The sequence below is a fragment of the Phasianus colchicus genome, chromosome 9 (genome assembly GCF_987193195.1).
Source record: "Phasianus colchicus chromosome 9, bPhaCol1.hap1.1, whole genome shotgun sequence".
NCBI classification, from domain to species: Eukaryota; Metazoa; Chordata; class Aves; order Galliformes; family Phasianidae; genus Phasianus; species Phasianus colchicus.
In genome coordinates this window covers 20,391,208-20,418,141 of record NC_143444.1, presented here as the reverse complement: position 1 = coordinate 20,418,141, position 26,934 = coordinate 20,391,208, and the positions used below count along the sequence as shown (strand labels likewise).

General features: G+C 35.5%; 1 protein-coding gene and 1 long non-coding RNA gene across 9 annotated transcripts in view; one reads left to right on the top strand and one right to left on the bottom strand.

Moving 5' to 3' along the window:
• ADGRL2 (adhesion G protein-coupled receptor L2) overlaps positions 1–26,934 on the top strand; it is a 389,339-nt gene that overhangs the window by 10,361 nt on the left and 352,044 nt on the right. For 6 of the 7 annotated variants that reach the window (XM_090146453.1, XM_090146451.1, XM_090146447.1 and 3 more), the window contains exon 1: positions 4,525–4,694. The exons of the other annotated variant lie outside the window; for it this stretch is intronic. The gene's annotated coding sequence lies outside the window, so the exon portion shown is untranslated. Of the gene's footprint in view, positions 1–4,524; positions 4,695–26,934 lie in introns of those variants that run through there. 7 annotated transcript variants of the gene reach the window in all.
• On the bottom strand, positions 2,214–4,386 carry LOC149916860 (uncharacterized). Of its 2 annotated transcripts, none has more exons than XR_016469280.1 (3): positions 4,211–4,386; positions 3,474–3,536; positions 2,214–3,369 (listed from the first exon to the last, which is right to left on the bottom strand). It is a non-coding gene; the product is annotated as an uncharacterized LOC149916860 (long non-coding RNA). The 2 variants fall into 2 exon arrangements; XR_016469281.1 differs by having other exon boundaries at positions 4,215–4,386.

Below are 26,934 nucleotides of genomic sequence, written 5' to 3'. Positions count from 1 at the left end.
AACATTTTTTCTAAAGCAAGTGAGATCAAACTAAAGGGTTTGTAACTGCATAGGCCTCTCTTAGAAACAGATAATGCATTTGCTGTTATCCAGTCAGCCATGTCTGGTCTCCTTCCAATTGGAGTTTTATGTTCTCTTTCTTGTGACTGTGGGATAGGGTTCACTTGATATCTCTTCCCAGTCTGAAAGCATTGTGCTTTTACCTTTGTTTCCAGTTTCCTAATTTCTATAATCTTGACTTCATTCCTATTTTTTATCTTGTTACTTCTGTGGTCGTTATTACTGAAAACATATGGTAAGTAGTCACTGAGTTTTTTATTTTAAATAGATATTTATTTATTTTCAGTAAATCCTCTTTGTATAGATGACCCATGTTTTGTTTGTTCTCATCTTGCTTAACTGTGAGAAGACTGTTCTGCCATTTAATATCTGTGCCAAATTGCAGTTCAGTTTGACTACTGACAGTTTTCACTGTACTTTCTACTTCTGACCTCTAAAACACATCTGTGTGTGCTGATATGTCTTTTCTCTAATATTCTTCTTGAGAAAGTTCTTCATTTGCATGGAATTGCTTGACCACTTTCTCACAAATTTCTCTATTCCTTCAGATACACATTCCGTGCAGCTTTATCAACTTAAATGTAAAATAATTCTAAGACTCTTCCACATTCAAAACCTTGAATAGATCAGTCTATTTTATTTCACTTACATAACCTTTTAGGTTATCAAAATCTGCCCTCTGAAATATAAAGCCTTATTTTTACAGATTATTCCATTTCATTTTAATGAGTGAACTCATGAGTTTTTAGACCAGCTTCTTCACAGTAACTGTATTGTTTATTAGAACAAAGACAGAAATAGTTTCATCTTTCCCTGGCTTTTGACTTCTTGGTAAACATATTCATTAATTTGGCCCAAACAGATTCTGTTAGATGCATTCCTTTCTTTTTCACTTCATTTTAATCAGCCACATTATTAGAAGGCAGCTCTACAAGGTCACCTGTTTTAATCACATCTTTCCTGAATAACACGTATTCTTCAATACCTTGCTCCTACTATATAATATTTCCTCTTCTTTCCTGATTATCCACGGGTAATTCCTTTAGCATAGTTGAATTTTCGATGACCAGATTTTCTTCTTGTTGTGTACAGTAAGAAGGCATGAAGATTACATGAATGTCTACTAAGATTTCCTTGTACTCCTTAAGATTTGTTTTGCTTTAATAATATCCATGTCAATCCCACTTTTTCCATGGATATTCAGTGAGATACAGTTCCCATTACCTTTGCTTTTTAGTCATTTTTCCCCTACCTAAAATGAAATTATTTACTATAATTATATTTGATTTAGTCCAGTGGAAATTTCCTTGCATCCCTTTCCCACTGTGAATAAATATATATATGCATATTTATTTATTTATATATACAGAAAAGGATTTTCCAGTCTTTGTTGTTTCTCTTTAAGACACTCAATGCATATAGACATTAATTTTTCTCTTCTTAATTTACTTCACCCTCTGATCAGAAATTATTCTGCCTTTTGTTCTTTTTCCTCACAAACTACTCTACCATTCTTACTCATCTCCAGCACTCTTTGCTAGAATTAACTTTTTCAGTTTTTTTCTACCTTCTGTTTTGGTTTTGTCTGTTGTATTTTTCCAGTCTCCCAGATGGCAAGCATTTTTTTTTTTTTTTTTTTTTTTAAACTTTTCTCTATCTCCCTGTTGTTCTGCTTGTTCTTTTTCTCTCACAAGTCCTCTCACTCAACAAGGGTCTGTAAATCCCCAGTTGCCCCATTCAGTTTGCTTTCTCTTACACCTTTTCCCAAATCCATATTTTCATTCAACATTGCCTCCAGCCACATCTCTCTTAAGGTCTTCTCTTTGTAAATCAGATGACACTTCAGGCATACAAATCTTTCCAGAGAATCAGACACATCCCACAGTTTCCGCAACCAGTTTGAATTGTCCGTATTGTCATATGCCATCCACAAATGTTTTGATTCCTTACATAGTCATTTCCTCTTACTATACTTTTAAGGTGAAAGTCCCTCTCACTGTTGGTTATTTCTTTCTGTTTGTGGGCATATGGGTTTTTGGGACTGAATTGTTATGCCATAGCTTGGCATTCTGAAATGTTGACAAGTGTATCAGGGTGTAAAGAGAAACAGGAACAAATTTGGTTCACAGTCCACATTTTTCAATGCCCTCAATCAGGATTCAGCTTTCCACAGCTACCATATACAAGTTTGACATTAACATTTGGCTTTTCAGTGCTCTGCAGGAATCAAATTAATCTGTTATTACCTGATGAGCAGTCATTTGGAAAAAAAATGAGTGAGAAAATAAGACACATAATTTGTTGTCCAACATACAAGTAAGATACAACCAAAGAACATGTGAAGTTCTAGAAAGTACACAGAGAGGGATGGGGTTTCACATAGGTTAAGTGTTACCCAAGTAAATATTCGGAGGTACAGTGTAGTTCAAGGATTATCCCATCCTAACACTAAAACAATTAAACTTCCAAACCTTATCCAGTAAATGAGCACATTTCTCAGGGGAAGCACTTGTTTGTGGGGCTCAGGCAGACACCAATAACTGTGTCACATCACATTTATTACAAAATCCAAATATATTCTCCTCTACTTTGTCCAATATCTATGTGATCATTTATCTGCAGCAAATTTTACTGTAAATGTGATTATTTCCAAGAAGCAATTTCTCATGACTAGATTAAGTATAGTACTTACCATATATTCTGTTCAGGCAGAGGCATCATTTTGGAATCTGCATTATAAGTAAATGTTTCTCCTGCAGAGAAAACTCCATAGGCTTTACCTTAGGAACACAGCAATGGAAACACAACAAATGTTTGTTGGACTGAGCTCAATCTGCAAATGAGCTGGAGACAGAGTTTAGCCTTTGTTGTCTTTACAGTTTCAGGTTATTGATCTCTGAACAAGCAGTATTTTGCAAAAGACAAGATTCCTACAAGCCAGATTTCAGCTGACCTGTTTTAACTGCCAATACAGGATAATTTGCTCCACCAAATCTCACCAGATACTATTTCTCAATGAGTAGGTATCATTATTCCTTCATATTTTTGAATGCTGACTGAGGGAATGTGTGACCAGGTGTTCTACTTTGCTTTCCCAACTTTTGTGATAATTTCCAAGTAGTATGACTACATGTGGAGGATCACAAAAGTCTATATTACTGAATCATCAAGGTTGGAAAAGATCATTAAGTTCATCATGTCCAACCCATCTCCACCATGCTCCTCTGTGCCACATCTCCACAGTTCTTGATTGCCTCCAGGGACAGTGACTCCACCAGCTCCACCCGTGCCAGTGCATCTCCACTCATCCTGAATAGAAATTTTTGTTAATATCCAAATCATGTATAAAATGCTGCTCTTTTAATTTGAAAGTCATCACGATATTAATTCATTGCTTCCTTCCTTCCTGTTACCTCCAGTCCCTAGCCAGGCGGCACACAAGAAATATCCAGTCACTCCAGAGATTAGTACATACCCTAGAATAGAAAACAAGCTACTTCAGTTTCTGAAATAAGTAAAAAGGAGCAGGCAATCCACACATTTTGTCCATTACAAAATAGTGTAAAAATAAGTTATTGAAGTACTCTAAACAAAATAAACAAGAGGATCTGCTTCCTCTTGGATCGGATGCAGGTTCAAGAAGGTTGAACATATTGTCATATTTCTCTAATCAGCTTAAGTACTGCATTTAAATCAAATCAGGAATGTGCAACAGGTAATATTTGTGATATTTATGTTAATAAGGGAGAAATTCTGAAGTGTTTGAATGCAAATTTTTTGTCTCTCTTTTGTCTTGATTGATTTTAGATAATGTTGAAACGTTGGCTGGAGCGCACCCCACCTTCTGCCTCCTACACAGAAGTAGTTTCAGTGCTGCCTGCCTGTATTTTAAAGACACTTGCACACTCACAAATAATAAATCTGTCAAGGGACACTTGCAAATATCCCATCTCAATTTGTGCAAGTTACTCCATTCAAAATATTTCCACGCTTAAAATCATTTAGCAGGTTTTACCAGATTTATAAGCATTTGAGACTCACAGTATAAAACCCGCACTGCGTGACAGACTGAGTTATTAAGTGTTTATAGAAATCTGATCAAATGGACCATCAGAAGTTGGGGGGAGGAGAGGGGGGGGAAATCTGTTACCAACTCGGCCATAATGACAGCTTTTCTCATCTCGCAGCAGTGACATGAAGAGGGAGCTGTAGCTCTTCCGAGGTACAGCTCTGCCTGTGCTGCGTACCCAGATGAACGTCTGCTCTCCTATGTTCTTCCCTGCTCTCCTTCGCTCCCGTTCTCCTTCCCTCACTCACTTACTTTTCCTTCCCCCCCCCCCCCCCTTTTTTTTTTTTAATCTCTGTGCCCCTGTGCCAGTTAATTTAAATGTATCTGTTCAAGTGGAGATAATCCATGCAAATCAGAGCACTAGCTCCCAGTGCTTGATTCACAAAGAGAACTCAGCTTCAGGAGGTCACTCGTTCACAGCTGCTCCTCCCATTATATTTTTCCCTTATTGCAGAACTGCTGCATGTATACAGTGACTGAAAGGACTCAATTTACTGCAACTGCTGCCTGGTTTTACTTACAACTTTCTTTAAAGGGGGACTTACCTTCTATCAGTCTTAATAAGGTAGGAAGTCTGCTTCTTCTAAAGACGTGTAATGCCTCCAGTGTTTGCTCATTATCAGATCCCACTATAATGACGTGTATTGTTGTCAGAATTAGGTCCTAATAGAATTGTGCCAGGTGCCTAATGCTTTTGTTACGTGTATGTATAGGTGCAAGTGATCAAACGGCTGTTTTTCTGTTTGTATAGCCCGCTATATACCCCTCCCTCTCTAACCCCCCTCCCCACGTTTTCTTTTCCTTTCCATAATGGCAGGTATGATCTTAGTACAGCAGCTCTCTAATCTGCAAATGTAATCTTCATGCAAGTTTGTGTTTTCTTTTAAAAACATTTTCTAATGCACATGTAAGTTTATGCAGTTCTTAGTAGCCCCCGGAGGAAAACAGCATCACTAGGGCTTTCTGTCCTGAACCCTTATTAAGGTGCTGTCTTTGGAGCAGAACTAACTCTTGAAAGGTTTTTAACAAAAATAAAAAGGTCAGCTTTTACTTTGCTATGTTGTAAACAAGGAAACTCCAGGCCAGACTGCAAATGGGCCTGTTGTAAATTTAGCCCACAAGATAAACATATTGTTAATAGGACTGCCAGCAAAAGTAGTGGAATTGAACCCTCATGGTTCTGTGTTAGTATCTATTGTTTAGAGAGGTTGGAGAGGCAGAGCTCGCTTTGCAAAGTGCAACTCAAGACCAACTGCTTGCATGTGATTCTTAAAAACCTCCTTAAGAAAAGGAAAGTCAGGCACTACTTCATTAGTTACTTTCTAACTTTCAGCATCTACCACACTAAATACTGATGTAATGCATCTGACAGCACTGGTGTTATGAAAGCAAATAGTAACTCTTACATTTATTTATATTTCTTTGAATTGGCTGTAAGAATTTGGGAATGCAAATGATTAAAATAACTATAAAAACAACTTCAAATGTGATAAATTCCAAATAATGGATTTGAAGAGAAATATAGTTAAAAAAGATCAGAATTATTCTGATTTACATTTGTCCCACAGTAAAGTTCTTGTTTATTTTCTCACACAGCTGGAGTTGAGAAATGACAATGATTAGATCTGGAGCTTTTTTATAGACTTACTCCTTAACACAGCCAAGTTAATCAAGTAACAGCTCTCTGAATCTTTAGACAGAAATTAAAATGAAAATTTAGAGACCAGACAGGACAGAAAGAGAAACGAAGATATTCTCAAATATACCCTAATTTCTTCAAGAATGCCTGAGGCATAAGTTTATCTTTCAGGATTAGATATTTTGAGCTAACTTTCTTCAGGAGAGAGTGCTTGTACCCTATACAAAGTATTTCAGTGCCCCAAATGAGGATCTTTTTTCTTTGATATACAGTCTGCTCTTTGAAAAAAAATGCATTCTGATTTTGGAGTACAGTACAAACCTAGAGAGCCTTGTCATTGTTAGCATAAAGAAGACATCTGCACAAGTATTGCTGTGTAGATGTAGGGCAATCTTTCTTTCTCTGGCATTTGTTAGGTTACTGTACATAGAATTTAGCAGATAAACATCTCTTGCTTCATGGCATTTTGGAGATCCTATTGGTATGCAGGTTACCCTGTGAGGATGGCAACTGAAAAAAGAAATATGTTTTATAGCAGTGTGTAATAAAAGCCCTTCACAATGATGTAAGTGGATTCTGACCTTTCTTTCTTATCCTGTAATTAGAATTTGTATTAACTCTTTCAAGTGCAGAGTATTTTAAGTAAATTGATGTTACTTAGGGAGAATAAGTATGTATTTTTGATATAGGAGTTTAAAAAGTAACCTTTTAGAATCCTTTCTAGACAGAGAAGAATAAATATATTCTTGCTAGAAATCTGCTCCACACAAAGAAATTTGGAATTATAGGAAAAGGAATATTTCATGCATCCTGCCTCTCCCCAGGAAAAAAAAAATAAAAATAAAAATAAAAAATCTAAAAGAGACTTCTTTAGCTTTTGGAAAGAGGAGGGAAATACATTTTAGAGAAGAGAGCTGAACTTAAGGAAAGACAGACAGGATTTTTTGTTTGACTAAACCTCTGGCCCGGATCGAGTTGGGAAGTAAAGATGATCCCTGTGGAGTTTTGTGGTATACAGTGATGAAATTAGATGACTCACCACTGGAGATTTGAAAACAGAGAAAAAGTTTTTTTTCTGAGAGAGATTTTTTTGTAAATGGAATAAAATATTATAGCAGCATAGAGTTATGTCCAGCTTCCTTTCCACCTTTTATCCAGTGACCAATGAATAACAGGGATAAAAGTGTTCCTTCATGAGTCATCATCAGCATTTCATACAGTTATTTCCAAATGATGTACTTGATTCTCCTAGTAGGTTGACCAGGTTCACCTGGCATATCTCAGTTTAATTCCTTGATCACTGAAATAAATGAGATGGAGTCAGATGGCTTACATTATTTGAGACTCTTACAGGATTTTCAGGAAACTCTCAAGAGAGTGAACCTTTATGTTTCATTTTAGGCTAGTTGGTACAGTTTTCTATAGAAAACTGTACCATATCCTTTTATGGTCAGTACCTTTTTTCCTACCGGTGTTTCTTCCTCTGCATTCTTGCCATTGCTATAGTAACTCAATCAAACATCTCCAAGATAAGTTACCCTACGCTCCACTGTAGTATGTCTTACAGAAATCTACAGGATGTGGTAAACTTTGTGGCTGTACATAGTGTAGGGATCATAATCCCCTCAGGCTCTTTTCTGATGGTTTTAGAGAAGACACTTAAAAAAATAAATTAGCATTTTAAAGGATGCTATAGAGCTTGTTAATAAGTTCCATCCAACTTCTTAAAGGTCTTAGTTGCTTTCTGTTTTAAGCAGGTACATTTGCTGAACTATACCTTAAAAATATTGTAGAGAATGAAGAAAATTTGAGAATCCTAAACAGTGAGTGATAAAGCCTTTGAGAAAATGTACAGCTATAAATGGGAAATCTAATTGTCAACAAAATCCTCAGTCAATGCTTTTTTATTGTTTTTTTTTTCTATAACTGCAGAGAAATAATACATTCCCCACAGCTTCTCATCAAATCCCGTACACAATTATATCATATTGTCCTTTTTTATCATTGCCTTGTACTGTAGAGTACATTGTTAAAATATAACATTGCAGAGTACAGATCTTGCATTTCTTTCACAGATAAAGTGTGCTTATACCTCTAGGGGTTAAAAGCTGAATCAGATCTGTAATTCACCTACTGACAGACTTTCAAGTTTCTCCTTATGTATTTATCTATTTGTTTATTTTGGTCTGAAGCTTTAGATTGACATCCTTTTATATGTTTGGAATTCTTCAGCAGATGTAAAGTGCTTTGTAATGACTGAAATTAACCTCAGGCTTTATATATCCGTCTTCCTCAGGAACTCCACTGAAGTTTCAGTAACAGTTGAGGGTTTTATGCAAACGACTGTTCTCACGAGAACACTTTATTTTTCTGCCCTATCATACTCCCTTTATCATTTCTTAGAGGTGCTTTAAGCCACTTTGGAACCTTTTTGCTTCCCTCTTTCCCCAGTACCTGTTCTGGGGAGTCTGCATGAAAATTTTCACAGCTGAAATGCACCAAAAGAGGGGCAGATAAAAAGAAAATAAGTGGAGTGGAAATGAATCTTTAAATGGCAAGTCTGTGAAACATTGAACATGGTTATCTGACGTTATGTCAGAGAGTGTTATCTCTTGAGAAGAAATGAGCAAGAGCAGTCCACACAGGAAAAGTAATTGTTGCTTTACTTCTGTCTGTTTGTTTGGGATAGCTTGAACTGTCACCCACTTCTTTATTTCTCTCACTGTGAAAAGATAACTATAAGAAACGCAGCCAGTAGGCATTTGACTTAAAAGCTATGTTCATTTGACCTTTGGACATAAAATATCTAATGCAAATGAAAATCTAAACAACGTCTGAGTACAAGAAATACGCAGAATGTGGGTCAGCAGAAATTCAACACTTTCAAAACTAACAAAACTTTTGAAATCACTTGGCTACATTAATATTTCTTTCTCCATTCTGCACTGCAGTATCAGGTGCTGAGGTTTTGTCCAGTGTATGTGAGGGAAAAGATCTGTGGTGAAATTCTGCATTAGTTTTAACAACTGAAACTGAAATGTTAGGGAGAGGAATAAAGGGAAAAAGGTGGGTAAAGGACATTTACTCAATCCATAAATATTTCTGCAATGTTTGATAACTACAAAGAGTATATGAGAGTTAAGATGTATTAAAAGTCTGCATGATGCTGCCATGCATTTATTTAAAGATTACATTTATCATGTAAAGGACTTCCTCCTTCTTTCTTTCTGAATTCTGCTGGTTATTCTTTCTTTTACTTTGTGTTTTTTTAACCTTCGCGGGAATGTTACATGAAAATGCATGGATGTGAATAGATAAAACTGGATCCCTGCATAGCCCACCATTCTTCCATACTTCTCTTTCTACCAAGTTTTGAAGGAGAAGGGTAGAGGAGACAAAATGCATCTTATGTGAGGTAAAGGACTGGAAAAGGGATGCGTTTCTGCCTCTGGAGAAATAAATCTAGTTGCAACAGGCCACTGGAGCCAGGACATAGATTTCTGAATTGCCTCTACAGAAAAGCCCGTGACTTAGAAACTGTGTGTTAGGGAAAAGAGTGAAACACTTATTCAAGACAAGTAAAAGAACCCGTGCAGTTACTCTTACGTAGTCTTTGGATTAGAATTAAGTTCATAGAACAATAATAGTATAATGTTAACTGACAACCTAAAATTAAACAAAGGAAAGAAATTTCAAATTTGCTCCATTGAACCTGAGAGTATATATATATAATTCCCATCACCTTTCCAGCTGAGAGAACAATGGTTCATTTGGAGGCTATGGGGCAGAGATACTCAGTTTTTTCTGGCTAAAATTCATTGTCCACGTTGAGTCCAAACTGCAAAAAAAGGCAGCCGAGTGAGTAGGCAGCACGGAAGGGACCCCATGTGTAAGTGACATTTTTCCATATTTTCTGCGGGTACAGAGCTGATGCGCACCCAATTTTTCCATCAGTAAGAGTTTTAGCAACTTCTGCACTTTTATCTCCAGTGAGTTAAGGATAACCCAGTATCTCCTTTTTCAAGGGAGGGATAGTTCACACAGATATCTGAAAGTTAAGGAAGAGAAGCACTAGCTTAACAGAAAATTATGTTGTAGATGCCCAATACCATTGACCAGTGTTATCCCCCAAAAGCATAGTCAGTTGCTCTTTGAGTCAAACTCAGAAATATATGTGTAAATAACAGGATCAGATGTGTTGCACAAGTGCATAATGTGACTAGTTTTTACGTGGAGCAGGCTGGAGGACAGACAGACAGAAACAGAAGAGAACTCAGGAAATAGGAGGAACAGCCAACAGTATTAAAAAAGGCTACTTAAGTGTAAAAGTCATGGTTTGCATCCAGGATATTTGGTTTTAATTTATTCAGAAATTATGTTAATAGATTTAGAAAAACAAAATGCAGCATGGAATTTATTAGGGTCTTCCCTGTCTTGTTCCTCTTCTCTCTAATGTACCAGTCTTTCCCCCAGGCTCCAGTCTGTGCCCCCAAAAGTCAATCAAATGTGTACTGTAAAACCTGTTTAATTTCCTACAAAAGATTACAGTAAGTGTGCTTTTAATGTAATGATGTCAGTGGCGGATGATAACATGTATTAAGTAGTGCAAACTGCTGATTATCTGTCAGGATAAATCTGTTTATTTCAGAAATAGCAGTCTGACAACCCCCTGTTGTTAATCATGAAAGTACATGCTAATGCCAGGTACTGTTTGGTTGGAGTCTCTCAGAGGATTGCATTTGTTAGATTTTTGCTTTGACAGTCTTTACACAGAGTTTTGCAAATTTACAGTGTACGTATACTTATTTATTTATTTTAAGAGAAAGGCTAGAACAAGGCAAGAACAACTTAGGTTCACAGCAACTCAGAGGAATGAATGACTTGTGAAAAGAGAGAGTGGATTATAGTATTACGCAACAGTTCAGACTATGCCCATACTGATTCATCTTCAGTAATTTCAGCGCTGACCCATTAGTGATGAACAGAGAAATGCAAAAGGAAATTTAAGGAGTTCTTTCTCTGTGGAAGTCATTCCACAGTTTTATTTGTTTATTTATTTTTCAGTATTTACAGCAGTTCCTAATTATATCCTGGTCTGAAAAGACCATCTCCAAATGATACTCACAGCATTCCTTTTTAATGAGATAACTAGCAAAATGAACCAGCCAGCTTTTTTGATATTTCGAATTTGACCCAGGTTTTGTGTTGCAGAAAATGAATATTACTTATTTAAAAAGAAACATAAATGGAATACTCAGGCTTAGCTTACTAAATCATAGGTGAAAAGGTATTTTGTCTGACTTTATTGCATTTTGATCATTTCATGAAAGCTTTAAAATGCTGAATAGCTTAATAAAAATTGATATTTATATTGACATTTCAGGATTCTAAATAGAAGCTCAGAAAATCTAAACAGACGTTAGCATCTCCACAGCTGTTCCTCCAAGCCTGAGTTCTGACTAATTCACTTTTTCTCCCCACATACCCTCAATTGGCCCTAATATAAACATCTCTCTCTAAAGCAATTTCTCCCCGGAAGATTATGCACATCTTCATCTTAATTCAAAATTTACATGTGTACTTTGCATATTTTTGCATCAGTATGTGTGTTTTAAATTAGATAAAGGTCACTGTCATTCATAATCAAGAAGAAGGTGTATAAAAGGTCAGGATTCAATAAAAAAAACTGATTAGATGTAGAGGTTTGTTCATATGATTCAGTATATCATTGGATAAGTGGAAATCATGAGTCAACAAATTAACCTTGGTATAATGGGTTACTTGCTTCATTAGGATCAGAAATGAGATTCACAATTTTTTTTCCAACATACTCCCTCTTTGTCTCAGTAATAAGAAGTACTATGTTGTTGATAACTACATAACTGAGTATTTTTATGATTTAATTTGGTATAAATGCAACGCAAAAGACAAATCTTGTGTTAAAAGGGGAACTGAGGTGCCAAATATGATTGCTATGATTACAAATATTGATGAAATGAAAAGTATCCAGTGCAAAAATAGATAAATAAATTTAAAATAATGTTCCATATGTTTCATATAGGCTTTAGCTTTAGCCTGCTAAAGTGTTGAGTCAAACACTCAAGGTCTGGTGTTAAGAAGAGGCCCTGATGCAAGTGAGGATTACCAAGAGTAAAGATAAAGTTCCATTCCACATATTGATTCCGCCATGAATTTTCTAAATGTTTTTGGGTAAACACTGACAATGCCTCCACTTCCCGCAGCTAAAAGGAAAAAATAGTAATGCTGCTTATATTGCAGGAATGTTTCTACAGGCATGGGTTTACCAGAAAGTCTGAGGAGATTTTAGGTTTTCCACTACTGCCCTCTCTTCATCTTATCAGATTCCTCTCTTCATCTTATCAGATTTCTGGTCACTTATTGCAGTCAAAGAAGCAGGGCTGTGGGTCTCTGAACTTCAGTGCACCTGGTAACATCTCATAATGCTCCAGTAATATTCTCCAGGATAGAGGTGACACATCAGCAGTGCAAGGAGTCAGCATTTAGAAAACAATCTGACAGTAAAATTTATACAGAATGATAACACATTCTCAACTTCAAGCTGTAGAAAGTTGGTGCAGATGTAATGAATCCATCATGAGCTTTTCAAAACTTTTTTTTTTTTTTTTTTTTTGAGAGGTGAGGTTTTTTTTTTGTTTGCTTTTTTGACTGGATAGTTTTGCAACTATTTCAACTTTTACTATCGCAGAAGTCTACTAGAAAAGCAATAATTAAAATAGTTATACATGTCTGTATTTCAGACACTGTATATTTCTTTAAGTTTTCTTCACGTCTGTGTAGAATAAATATCAAGTTACTACTTATTCACTTTTTTTCCCTTGGGCAGCATTCTGTAACTATTAAATCTTAAGTATGAAAGAAAATTAGGCTTGCCTGTTACCACTATAAACTTACAACCAATGGTTTTCAAATACCATGTAGGTAATCTTTCTTTTGTAAACATACAGTCTTGGGGTTGCTCATAATTAAAGCATCACAATTTAAGCTGACTCTTTTCTGATTTCCTTATGCTTCTTTCTCTCCCAAAATGTAATGGAAAGAAAATACACTGAACCATGACAAATTTTCCTTATTGACAATATCATTTGAAGTTCATGTAGCTTTAGTACAGCCATAACAGTAATTCAGTATTTCATTCTTTCAAGATTGAGATTGTAGTGTCTGTTCCTCACCATTAAAAGAATCAAACAACTTTTTGCTTTAACCAAGCTTAGCTTACTGTAACAGCTAGCTTCTATCTTTCCTCTGGGAAATGCTCATGGGTTCATAGGGGCAAGTTGTTTGATTAGTCACCTGAGTTATGCTGTAGGCAGACTCTTGACACAAATTGGCCTTCGAAATACCAAGCTCCAGCAACAGAGTCATGCACAAGGTGAACCTCCGCAGGGTGTATGTAAATTCAGAGGATGCTCTTGAAGTAGATCTTTCCATCATCTGAAAACACTGAGCTTCAGCCCACATCTGGAAATAGCCTTGTTCACTCTATCTGTAAACCAGAAGAGTTTCAGGATTGCCTCTAATGGGATTTGACCAGTTGTGCATTCAGATCACAGCACAAGGCTAGGAACTACCATCAAATAAGCTTGATGTGTATGTTGCGTCCTCAGTGTTTAACAAATCACACTACAAATTGGCCTCTACTGTCTACTAAGGTAGACAAATCGTTAGACATTTCTTTATGCCTAAGGTACTAAAAAAATTTCACTAGCTTTACCCCTTATTTCAATTCTTGGGAGCCACAGTATGTCAAAGTCATCACACCTCAGGCATAAAATAAAAGGAAACTTTGGCCATCTCTTCAAAACCATGAAGTCATATGGATCAAGTTGCATACTTTCTATTCTGTGGTCATATGTGACTGTCAGCTGATGAGGAAGATGCTTCTCATACGTTCTTTTCTGTCTATACTGTGGGTATAATGTACCCACAATAAAAACCAGAAAAGAGATCTCCATACAGAAAGAAAAATGTAATTCTTCATTCTCCATGGCAGCTGAGGAACTGACCTTACAACACTGGGCAGGACAATCTGGTGCACAATTGCTAAGTGTAAATAAAGCTAAACTACAGGAGTTCTGTAGAAGATAATGCAGATATTCCAGTCAGGTTTGCAATGGTTTTCTCTGTAACATGGTAGGAGGTAATAAGCAAGTGGAAGAGAAGATAAGTTTATGTAAAGTGTCCAGACCTCTTCTGAGACTTTTCCCTGAAGCAACGTTGTACCAGCTGTTATTGCAATTAGACTGCTCCAGTAGGAAGGAGCGTCTCTTATTCTTGTGGTATCTCAGACAAATCTTTGGACTGTGATATCTTGCAGCAGTCCCTGCCCACATCAGCTTACTTTGATTGCATAGATCTGTCACTGCATATGATTCATTTAGCCAATAGTATGTACGTTGGAATCTCTGTGAAGAGAAGGTATTGGAAATGAAGAATCTCCTAGTGATCTCCTTCTGACACTGGTTTGCAAAGAATATTTGGAAAAGACACCTAAGCCAATTTTTCCAAACTTAAAGTTGTGAATTTAAATTTCATGTTTAAGCATCTAAATTAGTGGTCTGATTTTAATGTGTGCTGACATTCACATTTTCAGTTGACTTCAAAAGAAGCTGTGAGCACTCAGAAGTCTAAACCTATGAAAATCAAGCCACTTAGACACTCAAACTTGAAAGGTTTCTCCCATACTATTATTGTTACTTGTATTACTTTAGTAGCTTGAAACCCCAGTTATAAGACTAAAAAGCTAGGTACTCTATTTTATATCTCCTTTTTATTTTTCCTCATTTCTTTATGGGTAAAACCTGGCCCACAAGAATCTTCAGTTGATTGTTCAGTTAATATTTGTATATAACTTTGAAAAATAAATAAACAAAGAATATAGTTATTCATGGAAGAAAATAGTATTCCTATTATTCATTCCTTCTAGAAAAAATCTCCTTGGAACTTATCCTTATGAAGCATTATGTACTATAATAGCTACTACACACTATAAAAAAATATGGAGGTCAAATTCATAATTTTCTGTTAAAACATATTTTAAACTCATAGCAGTTTGAATAGTGAACAAAAATCAAATAATTGTATACCTGTTAAATTTGAACAGCAATCCACCTTTAACAGCTCTTACACAATACCCAGAGAAATTAAGTTGTACAATGAAACACAAAGCTTTCCTTAGAAACTTTTGTCTTAGCCATACCTCTTCATTTTATTCATGCTGATCCTTTACCAACAAACAGTAGACTCTTTGTAACTGGAACCTATGTAAAGCTTGCTTTTCTCCCTGTGGATTCACTAACTAAGCTGCTTGGAACAGCTTTGATGAAACCATCTTCTTTCATAGAATGCAGTTCTGGCAGTGCTGATAAATTCCACAAAATGGTGTCATTTTAACAGATGTTTTCTTTGGGAATCTAAGAGAGAAACTGGTAGTGCACTGGTATTTTCAGAATAAACCTTTATGGAAATGGTTTTTGTTTACATGTTTTTGAAACCACAATCTTAAACAACACAAAATGTTTTCATTTTGCTAAATCAAAAAATAATTTTTGCACTCATGATTATTAAGAAATACTTCAAAGAACATTTTTAGGTTTTGTTCCAGTTTAAAACTTAAATTTTTTTTTAACTTTTTAAGTTTTGAAGATTTCTGTGTATCAGAGTTTACAGCTTTATGAGTAGAGACACTATTTCCATTCAGTTCAGTAACAGCAGAATTGTTGTATCTGAGAAAAAGCAATTGTGACCTTGAACTTTTTGTATGCCTAAACATAATAAACACGTAGTATCCATCAGGTCCATAGTCTTAAATAATAATAAAAAAAAAAGTAAGCACTTCTCTCAATTTTTTTTTTTTTATTTTTTTTTTTTTAATTAGAGCTTTTAATATATTTCAGTGGTATGGCCCATGGCTATGGCATCTTACCACAGGCACTTCCCAGTGCTATTAGTCAAACAATGCTATTTTCATATATGTACAAAAGTGAAAGTGTTGAGTTTTTGTTTGTTTGTTTATCTGAGGGGTTTGAGTGTGTGGGGTTGTTTGTTTGTTTGTTTAAATAAGGCAGGTGGTTAAGACCAAGCACCAACTGATTAATAAGTTTGTTCAAGCAGGCCTTCATTCAGTCATCAGGAATAAGTGCTCTGTCTGCTTGATAAATATCCAGGCTAAACACAATATCTTTATTTGTCTAATACTAATTGTTTTAATGGGCAATTCTTCATAATCTTTAACAGGTATAAATTGATCTCCAGAACTCAGATGTCAAAGCATTGTCCAAGTATTGCTAAGAATCCAACTTTAAGCACACTACAGTTCAAAAGAAGAAAAATTTTAATTTACTCCAGGGACTGAATTTATTAGGCATAGTAGTGAGGATTCTAGAAACACCAGCAAGTCAAGAATATTATTTTTCTATAAAGCAGATAATATAGTAATCAATCTAGGCAGCCACTGTATGTCTTCCAACACTTGGGATTTTAATAAAAGTAATCATCAGGATTTAGACTCTCAGACCTTTACATCTTGAACCATTAAAAACAATGATACATGATTTTAATCTGTTTGGTGTAAACTGATTGATTTCTTGCTTGTAAATTTCAGAGTCTTCAGATAGATCAATTTTCACATTTACCATATACAGTTATTTTCTGTTTCCTTCTTTTTTAAAAGGCATGGATCACTTGGATCTCCCTTTTTTTAAATGACAATTTTCTGGCAGCTCAGAGGAACAAAAAATTAAGCCTGAAGAAAAACAGAGGCATTTTCTATAAAGGGTTTAGCACAAGTATATATGTCCTCTGAGTGCAAAGGGTTATGCACGCCTCCTTTATCAGGTGGTGCATTAACAACCCAATGTTTTATGCATTTTATTCATAATGTTCCATGTGATTACAAACCTGAGAATAGATAGCTAACTGAAGTTTGCCCAAAAAGGAAGAGAAAGGCATATGCTCCTGAGCAAAAGGACTCAGACCCATACCTCCTGTGAGACGTGGGGAAGTCATTCTTTTGAAAACTGAGTCAAGAAGTCTAATGTGATAATAAAGGTTCACAATTCTAGTAAGTTTTCTTAGAATTGTAATTCAGAAACGTGAGCTGTGAAAGAAGGGCAATCTGTGCCAGATACTGATTAATTTTAAGTCATCTATCCAAAGCAGTCCCTAGTTGCTTGTAAAATGCTCCATGTAATTACAGTAACTACACTTTTTAAAGCAATTTACACATTAGCCTTTGTCTTGGGTCTGTATTTGTGGGTGCATTTCTTCTTTGGTATCAATATCCTTAAAATATATGTTAAAAACTACATGAATTTGTAGACATATAGGCCCTAAAAAAATTCCATCTCTAGTATTATCCTCATGAATTCCTCTTGCCTTTTAGAGAAGCTTAGCTATAATCAAATATCACACTTTGGATGTTTAGCTAGCATTGTTCAGTGACCCCAGCGGTATTTCATAACCATATTTAAAACTGTTAAGGAGTTAGGAGTTGATGTAAAATCAAACCAAGATATATTAAAATGCCACCAGGATAAAATAATATTAAGGGCTAAACTTTGTCCTTTGTATGTTACACAGGTGCAAATGTCAAACTTGGCAAATCCTTTCAAAACTTTGTGAAGCATAATCTTTCAAATCTTTTCTAGTCTAGATTTTCCTAATGCAGGAGTCATGCATGTAGTTACAGGATGAACAATGGCCAGATAAAATTGGTCTGGCTCACTGTAGTGATATTCTAGTTTTAAACAAGTGTCTGCAAAGTTTTCAGGCAACTGAACATGCTATTTCATTAAAGTTTTACTGGCTAAAAACAGAATAATTGTAAGGAGTGAATCAAACTCCATATATTCAGTAAAACTGTTCCCATTAGAGTTACACAGTGCAGCTGCAGGTAGCTTTAAGCATTTTTGTTGTTTTATTCTGTTTGTTTAAGGTGCTTTTCTTTATTGCCACATAGTAAAGCCCCCTGGTTATTCTGCATCTCATTCTTACCAAGGCTGTTATTCTAACTGGGGCTAATAATATGAAGCATATTCATGTTTGTTTAGGAAAACAAGGGTTACTAAAGATAATCCAAAAAGTTGTTCTACAAAGGATTATCAGAGGTGCTGTTTTCCAAAAGTCACATATCAGAAAAAGGGCAAAGAACTTATAACTCTTGTGATTGATCCTCTGTCAAGTCATGATTGCTGTCACCAGTAGTTATGTTTCTTGAACAAAGCAGTAAGCATTGATGCATTTTAAGCTAAATAACTTAGGCTTCCGTTATCATATTCCCTTTCTTCTCTCTCTCCATACTTCATTCTCTCACATTAAAAGAGATAAATTTGCAACTGAAAAGAGCAGATGGCATATGTAATATCCTCATGTAGTACATATTACTGTACTTTATTATTAGTGCCCCTTACATATTGCCATTAGATTTATTATTCTTAGCTATTGTTTCTGGCTGAGAATCTGGTTCTGCATACTCTACTTTGTGAGGAAGAAGAACATGTGTAACATCAAATATTATGTTTGAGTCTCAGGAATTTTCATAACTAGGTTTACAAGCCCTGAAATCCCAACCACTTACTTCACTTGACCTGTGTGAGTTAAGAAATGAATCAGCTTTTAAACATTACAAATAGACAACACTGTATCTTTAAGAAATCACGAAATCATGAAAAAGAGGATGATTTTTAAACAGATTTGAAATGAAATGGTTGCATATGATTCTGTTTGAAAACTTCAAATCCTCTCTTGTACCATCAACCATCATTTGTTCAGTACTCTGTGGTCAAGGATGATCAGGGCTCTCTGTTCCCTGTCTTTGAAAGTGTTCAGTGGATAAACTCATGCATAGTTCTCAGATATTCCATGCACCCTTCTAAACTATGCCAGAGATAAGTTGTTGGATTTTCCAGGGAATCTTTGCATTTGTAATTTATACCAAGTAATTCATTGCCTATCATTTTTAGAGGGTTTTGTTTTTAGGTTTTCTTTTCAAAGACATTTGTTACTTAAGCTGGCAGATTTCCTGCTTTCGTATCATATTAAGGTACATAAACATAAATTAAGGTGCATTAAGGTACATTAAGGTAAATAAAATTTGAGGTAAGTATTCACTTTTTGTCACTGAATTAACAGTTTGTTCATGATCAACTGGTTGTCACCTATCTGTTGACTTTTGCTACAGATTCTTCACTGCGTGCCTATCTTTATAAAATCATCTCGGGTAGCCTCAAGCTACATTTTAGTTTGACTTGTACAAAAGGTAGTGCTCGACCTGCTTTGACTTTGTGGAAAAGCATTCCTGACCAAGCAGTGGAAAGTGGCTCTTCCCACAGTGGTCTGTCACTCCTTTTGCCAGAAGTTTCCATCCTCCCATCTCTGCTTATGGAGGAGTTTATGATACACATTTCTTTGCATTGCAGACAAAATGATCTGGGAAAGCCTAATAGAATGTCAAAGGTGAGTATGAGCTAACCCAGTTCATTTGATTTGAAATGAGTTGAAAACATACTCCAATGACCTCCTTCCTTTGTCAGAGCTCTGGTGTAGTAGCCTCATGCGATAGGAGAACAGCACCAACCAATTCACAGAGATCTTGAAGAAGACTTTTATCTATATCCTGTAAAGCAAGTTCATAAGTCACATTACCTTCTCTACAGCCTTTACAGAAAAACCTATATCAACTGTAAATGAGGAGCTGACTTTTAAGGGAAGCCAAGCAACCAGCAATGAATTACAAGTAGGCAACGTAGGGTTTTTTTGAAGCTGTCACCATAGCCTCTATTGGTCATTTCAATTACTGAATGTCTAGGGGCAAAATGTCCAGGCCAAATTTAGCAAAGTCTCTAACAGCAGTAGTAAAATCCTGTCTCTGGCAAATTCTCTCTTCTCCAGACACTGGTTCATTTTTAAAAATTACTGTCTAGGTGGTAAACTCTTCTGTTATCTTTAGCAAAGAGACTTCTGGAAGTGAAAGTCCCTTTCAAGTAACTGTATTCTGACTCCCAGTTTTTAACCCATCTTCCTCCTTATAAATAACATATGGAAAGCTAAAGAACCTAAAATGCCTACAGAAATACTACAAAATAATCTCAGGCAACCAATGCCTCCATTATTTAATGCATTAATAAGTCAACTGATTCATCTCTGCTACTCTTTTGTCCTCTAATATAATGTTTGAATCAGGAATTGTTAAAGTTCTCATTAGGTTTGTTGCGGGGTTTCATAATGAATTCTTTTTTGCAAGCTGGAGAGTCTTTTGATTTTTGCTTGCATATTCATAGAAGAACTATGTCATAAACAAAGTCTAAATCTGGTACTACTCTCTTGCTAAGCTCTAAGACTGGGTTGTATCCTTCTACACTATGCCTCATAAAGAAAACAATGTCAGTGCCAAGTATGGAAGGTGAAGAAGGTTGCTATTTAAAGAATAATTTTCTGGCACATGCAGCACCGTTGAAGGTACATGATAAACAAAAAGATTTTACTTTTCTTCCATAGTGCAAAATTCTGCCTTTGACTATCCCCAAAGAAATGACAATACACTGCTCTGTGCAAGATGTTCAGTACAAGCCAGCTAAACAGTAGAAAAATAGCTCTATTTACATATATAAATAAGATATGTGTGTATTTTCAGTCTTTTTTTAAGCCCACTCTCTCTCTCTAACACAAATGCCCACATGAATCAACGAGATTTATCCTGTCAACATGAAAAAACAAGCATCTATTGATAGATAATGCACATGAATACGCTGGTCAAGGAAAAGAATGAGGCTTACCTGATTTGTTTCATTCAGTGGCAAGTGTATTTGCTTAGTACAGCAAAAAAATTCTGTATCTCCTAATGATGTGGAACTGCATTTTTTATCTCCCCTGTTGCTAACTTGCTTTTAAGGCAGAACTGGAGATATCTATCACAGCTAAATAGGTATTTTGTAAATTGTACTTAAATGTCTTTAAGAAAACTTCCAAGCTCCATGCTGTATAACTATTGACTGAGATACTATCTAGCTTGGCTGGAAAAACAACTTAATGTTACATTCTTCTCACCAATCAGCAAAACAGAATTTTGTTTTTAAGCTATTCTCAGATAACAGACCAGTATTAAAGCTAGAATTTTGACTTCCATTTGTCATTTGCTTTTACACTACATGGGCCTTTATAGGGTACTCACAGAAATGTCAACAATAATGCACGAAATCACAATCTTGTGACGTAATTGATTAGCTGATCAGAGTTTGCTATTCTATTTCTTTAATACACTTTTTCTAAGAATAATGGTTATGTTTATGGAAATATAATAATTTTCCATGCTAAAGTAAAATGATATTTGACATTAACAAAAGGTCAGGTGTCATACTGTAAACCACAATGAGTATTGCTTGTAAAGATTATTGAATTGAATGGTACATATATTTGACAAAGTATAGAATTCAAATAACTGCCGAAGTAGCAGTGCCCTTTTATGTGCCATGGATTTATTGACATTTGCTAACTGTAAAAATGTAAAACAGTTTGCACATAATAGGCATTATCTCTTTTTTTTTTTTTTTTTTTTTTTAAGTCTAACTGAGGAACACATCTATTTTCATTCCTTCTCCTTTTGCATACACATTAAGACAGATATCTGCTTGTACGCCCAACTATTTTGGTGGCTCTTGTAGACAAATATGTTCACTTTTTCACTTTTTGAAAGCATTTTCACACTGTGCATAGTTTAAACTGCACTTTTTTCTTAAAAAAAAAAAAAAAAAAAGTGCAGACTTGATGCAAGGCCTTTCAGAGCAACAAGGTAAAATGACTGTGAGGGTAGCATCATAGCTTCTCTATGGTATTTGCTTACACCACAGATCCATCAAAGTTCAGTTTGACTGACTGTTCTTAACTGAAGTGCCAGACATTTTAAGGGTCAGAAGCATTGTCAGAATTATGCCAGAGCTTGTCTGGATGAAATACTAGTACTTCAAGAACTGCCAGTGTGTCATTTCAGTTCTCAGGGCAGATTAGCTAAAAAGGAATTTTAGCACTGATACGATTGTAAACTATTATTATTCAAACATAGGACCTTTTGTCTGTGCTTACATTTAATAAAAATAGAAAAGCTATAGAGAAGAAGGCTAGTTCTGTTGAACAAATATGTCTCACACTACTATAAAGCCCTTACAGAAATGAACTATTTATTAATCAAATGAATTGTTTCACTTTAAAGGGACATTACCACATTCACTTTAATCTGTATTTTCAAACAACTTTCTCCACTAATATCAGATATAAACTAATACAGTTTATTATAATGGAAATGTTTTGTTTCGTTTTCTTTCTTTTTTTTTTTAATTTGCAGCGTATCTTGCACTGTATGGTGACCCAGCCTAGCCAAAATCTCAGACTGGTCAGTTCCATGTTCAATGTTGCAGAGATATTTTGATCTAATGATCTATCTTTTTAATAGTTTTATATATTAAAATGTGAAGTGAACAGAAGAAAGCAGCTGACATCTTTTCATTGCTCGTCATCCATTTGTCATCAGCAAGGGTGCCTATTCAAGGTACATTTAAATCTTCCTTCCTTGTTTATCCTCTGGATCTTTCAAGCTTTCGACTGGTGAGACCAGCTCACTAGTTTTGCTAACTCAGGGCTGTTTTTTTGCATTTCTTTCTTCAAACTCACATCAGCTGTTACACTCAAGAACTGAAGTCTTAATTATAAAGCAGCAGTTAAAATTGAAACAATATGTGTTGCTTTCCTACAGAATGAGTTTTTAAAAAACCTCATAACCTGCATGCAGTGTAGTATCTGATAGGTTTATTGTGCAGAGTACCTCAGGTTTTGATGTGGGAATTGCCATGATGGATAGATAGAAACCTCGTTTTCAATGAAAAGAGGCAAAAAAAATACTCACATATAATTCAATGTCAGCACTCAATTTTCAAACATGGGTGCTTCAACAGTACTGCCAAATCTTGCATTCGGTCTATTAAATCAGCACTTAGGCAAATAAAACAGCCATTTGAATGACAATTTCAACATACTAATGAGGTATTCAGATGTCAGCAATTGAAAAATACACATTGGCCTTTTGAATTTAAGCCAAGGTTGGTTCCGGGCTATATTAAGAAGGCTTAAGACTTTATAGAAGGATCAAAACCACTTTTGAAGTTATCTCAATTTTTCTGGGACAGAGGCAGATTGGATCAGATTTCTTTGTGAAGTTTTCTCTGTTTACCTATATTCCATTGGTTTTTGATGTAAAACGTTCTTTTGTCACTTTATTTGGAGATGAAAGGTCAGTCTTATGCTTTACTTTTTTAGAAAAGAAATAATTGGAAATTTTATCTTTAATTATGACTGTAACTTATGAGAATAAACCAAAGTATGGTGCCATTCTTATTACAAATTTATTAAACAGTACTAGTGTGCTGTCTACAAACCTTCATTCTTACTAGAAGCTCACAATCCTAAGCTCTTTCTAAACAGATTGGAAAAATTCCTGCACTAGATCTAAGTGCAAGATAATAGTACAAAATGGAAGACATGAGAAAAAAATCACCAATATAATAAGCAGTATTCTTTGTTAAGCATAAGCCTTATCATTCACAGGTTCATCAGAGCAAAGAGGTTTTAAGGAGGAATCTGAAGTGGAACAATGATGTGTTATTTAACACACAAATTAGCTCTGCTATTAATGGGCATGATCTCTGCCTATTCTGATAATGTAATCTATTTTAACTTATTTGCTAGCTCCTTGAAATTGCTAGGTACCCATTTACTGGATTAATTAATTAAACATATTTAAATTATGCATTAGTCATGGCTTTAGAAAGTTAGAGTAAATAACATAGGCTTTATTAATTTTCCCTCTCTTGTAATTCTCCTATTCCCAGTCTCTAATTTTCATTAATTTTACTTTCATTTTTTTTCTTCCTTTTAATTTTTTGTTAATTTTTAAAAAAATACTATCATTGTGTCACCACTGGCTGAGAAAGGAGCAAGTGTCCTTTCTCTGAAATGACACCAGAACTGATTCATGGAACAACTGAGCATAGGGTTGCCCTTAGGGATGGAGTACACCCAGTTTTCCCTATGGCAAGTTGTCAAGGTTGGAGGCTTAATTAAAGCAAAATTTTTAATGCAAAATATTTTCCACCGCTTTTATATCTGCTGCATTGTTTTGCATTCGTACAGGAGACAGAGAAATGTAAATGTCAAACATTCACTTCTGTTTAAATGGGCTCATTATACCACAACATGTTGAGGTTTTTTCTCTACCGGCCGGTTCTTTTCACTGTCGTATCCTGTAAGCACTTTCCTTGCACCTGCCTGAGGAGACTAATCCTCTATTAAAACACGTTCAAACTGAGTGAAGGCAGAAATAGCAGTCATTTCACTCAAAGAAAATGAATCAAAACCTTGTAAAAATAAATAAATCAGGGTAGCTTTGGTGAAGACATTTGGCTGTTTGGTCTGTTTTGTTACCTCACTATTTTCCATCTGGAGAGCAGGCTTTGCCCTTAGGGCATGGGCCTGTTTTGAACACAGTGTGAAGAAAACTCCCCAGATGTAGGCTCTCAGCAGTGTCATGGGCATGCATGCCATACAGATATCACCATTCTGGGGCACAATCTTTCTTCACAAGTGATCACCCCAGAGACCCGCCATAGTCTCATTTTCCTCTCCAGGAGCATGGTTATTGACTTGGATGGGACCATAATTATGAATAATATGAATAATGTCTGCTAACTCTTCCCACTTTGGTTCACTGTTAGTCTCCACAGGGAGCTGTGGGAACATTGCAGAGGAAAGCGATGTCACTGACCAGTCTGTTGAGGAAAGAATCTGCCCTTACCAGATAACAAAGAACTACAGTCTGACAGGGTAAAGGAAGAGGGAAAATCTGTTCTGATCAGCAGGCTAAATTCTGTGTGCCTGAACTACACAATCTGAGAGCACAGATCCCATGGGGCAGCCTTCATCAGTATAAAGTATTGGACTAAGCACAATGCACAATGACCATATTAAACTAGAAAAGTACTCATTGCAACTGCTGCATGTGAAGCCATGTAGATAATACAGTGTAATACTACAATATTACAAGATCAAACTTTTCTTGAACCAAACCCACAAATGCTAATGACACTGGTACAAAACCATGGATAAACATTGAACTGTTTAATCTGAAGGCAGTAAAATTATATGAATAAATGTGTCAGTTCATTCTAGTTGCAATGAATTTTCAATTTTTTTTAAATATCTTTCTAAGATGGAGCTCTGGATGGATTCTATTGACCTCTGATATCAGTATATGTTTTATAAACAAAAAAGTCACCGGAAAATTCAACGCTGACAATGTTCTCTCCTATTTGTATAACTTTTGTTCTTATTCAGTTTGCAACATCATCTCAAGAGATGTTTTATATTTCATGTTTGACTAAGAAATTTGAAATCCCTCTATCACAGAACTGATTGAAGAATTGTAGGGGTTGGAAGGGATCTCTAGAGATCATCAAGTCCAGCTTCCAACATATACATCACATTACAAACATATCCACCACAAAACCACATACTGAAGTGAATATGTGGTATGTTATTTTATATTGGACTTAACTACCCTGATATACACAAACTGATATATGCTGAAAAGATTCCTTTCATAATGCTTCCAAAATACAGTTAGTGCTAGCACATTTCTGAAATAGTGATTGTATGGAGCAGTTGGGGAGCTTTGTGATTTTGATTATAGATTCCCACAAATGAGTAAAAATGATAAGAACCCATTTACATTGCTTCACAAGTTTAAGTAGACAAAGAAATTTTACCAAACCAGTCATTTCACATTTTGAGCAGATGAGTATTGGTATGGCAGACTTTTCCTCTTTTCCTATTATCATGTGTTTGGGCATCTGAACTTGGTTCTGATACAGAACAGCATAAAAAAAATGATACTCCACCTATGAGAAGAAAATGGAAAGTTCAACAGACTGCTAAATCATAAGGCCTGCAGAGGTTCAAGAGGAACAGCTTATATACCAGTTTGTGTTAATGACTGTATTTTAAGACAAATAGTCTCTAGCTTTTAGAGACTATTTTGAGATCTCACGCCTACGCAGTAGTATAATTCAAACTATGAAGCACTATTGTACTAGTAGAGGAAAACATTACATATCTGTAATGGTAGAAGTTTTTAAAATCTTGAAAAAAAATGCATTACTAACTGTATGGGAACTGTTAGGCCACAGCTTGAATCAGTGATTGCGCACCTGGTGAAAGGCCATAGTCAGCCCTGGGAGCACAGGTGGAAGCAATTCACCTGTGCTACCAGAAGGGATATATTCTGGCTCCACCTCCTCCTACACTTGTTTAAGGGCTGGGAGCTGTAAGGGAAGTATCTCTACTTGGTGGTTGCCTGCTTTGGAGTGTTTGGTAAGCCCTATTTCTTTGAAAGGGGTAACAGATTCTTTCTTTATTACTGGATTGTGACTGCTGCCTTTCTTGGGTTTAAAGCAACTATATCTGCTGTTGCCTATCCTTATGCTAACGTTGATGAGGTATTATTGTTTTATGGTGTTTTTTCACAAAATTAAGTATTTATTTTAAATGTCACATCTATACGAAGAACATACACCCATAAGTAATTTAACTTATTTAACTTGAAGGTTTCAGAAAGTATATCTGGGTACGGTATTTGTAAAAACAAGCTACTTTAACTAAAAATGTGCCAGTTGTTTTCTATGGCTCTTAACTAAAATATCCTCTATTTTGTTGTTGTTTTTAATCTATTTAAATGCTACACTATTCATTCCTGAATCTCTGTGCTCCATGAAATTTCAACACAATAATCTAGTTTGTGATGAAATTCCACTGACTTCAGTAGAGCTAACCCTGAGGTGAATAAAACGTGACTCTTTATTGTGCTGGTCACCTTGTATAGCAGCCTTTTTTCATTTATAAAATGATACGGTTTAATATATTCTTGTCCTCAGTACTGCCTTTAATAACAGTTGTAAATAAGCAAAGCTCGTATGATGGTCCTATTACCTACTTATTAGCTTCAGATGCTATGATGAATTGTACAGCATATTGAGAGATATGCACTTCAGGGGACCAGCATCTGATATATATATGTAGCTCATGTTAA